Here is a 1119-nt window from a genome sequence, read left to right as displayed (position 1 = left end):
TAAACTTGGCCTGGTTGTTTTATATAAGTGCAGCAAGAATAATCAGTTAGGTTCTTTTACAAGTTGTTGGAAATTTTGTAAGGAGTCTCACATTGGACTTTTTAAAACCTCTCAATAATAGGCCAGGCGCAGTGGCTCCCACCTGTAATCCCAGCACTTTGGGAGGCCGAGGTGGGTGGATCACCTGAGGTCAGGAGTTTGAGACTAACCTGGCCAACATGGTGAAACCCCATCTCTACTAAAAAATACAAAAATTAGCTGGGCGTGGTGGCACGTGCCTATAATCCTAGCTACTCGGGAGGCTGAGACAGGAGAATTGCTTGAACCCGGGAGACGGAAGTTGCGGTGAGCCGAGATTGCGCCACTGCACTCCAGCCTGGGCGACAGAGCGAGACTCTGTCTCAAAAATAAAATAAAATAAAAATAAAAATGAAAACCGCTCAATAATAAAAAGCCAAACTAAGGCAGACATCAGACTTTGCCTGTAGTATCTAATATCTTGAGATTCCTGGGCCTTCCAGGAAGTGACTTTTTTTCCACGTTGTAAGGCTGGGAACCCTTGAAAGCAGGCATTTTATGCACATTCTCAAATATGACATTCCAGTCAAAGCCTTGGTATTTTTTTTTTTTTTTTTTTTTTTTTGAGACGGAGTCTCGCGCTGTGTCACCCAGGCTGGAGTGCAGTGGCGCGATCTTGGCTCACTGCAAGCTCCGCCTCCCAGGTTCAGGCCATTCTCCTGCCTCAGCCTCCGAGTAGCTGGGACTACAGGCGCCCGCCACCACGCCCGGCTAGTTTTTTGTATTTTTAGTAGAGACGGGGTTTCACCATGTTAGCCAGGATGGTCTCGATCTCCTGACCTCGTGATCCGCCCGCCTCGGCCTCCCAAAGTGCTGGGATTACAGGCTTGAGCCACCGCGCCCGGCCAAAGCCTTGGTATTTTAACTAGTGTTGTCAATTGTAGCCTGTCATAAAGAAAGCAAATTTTTGTTGAACTTATGTGAATAACCAGATTGCCATAAAAACAAGAATACTCATGAATAGTTTCCAAATTCTGGAGGGATAAGGTAGGAAGAAAAAGCAAATGCTTCAATTTTTTTTTTTTTTTTTTTTTTTTTTTT

The sequence above is a fragment of the Theropithecus gelada genome, chromosome X (genome assembly GCF_003255815.1).
Source record: "Theropithecus gelada isolate Dixy chromosome X, Tgel_1.0, whole genome shotgun sequence".
Classification (NCBI taxonomy): Eukaryota; Metazoa; Chordata; class Mammalia; order Primates; family Cercopithecidae; genus Theropithecus; species Theropithecus gelada.
This window is presented reverse-complemented; position numbering follows the sequence as displayed.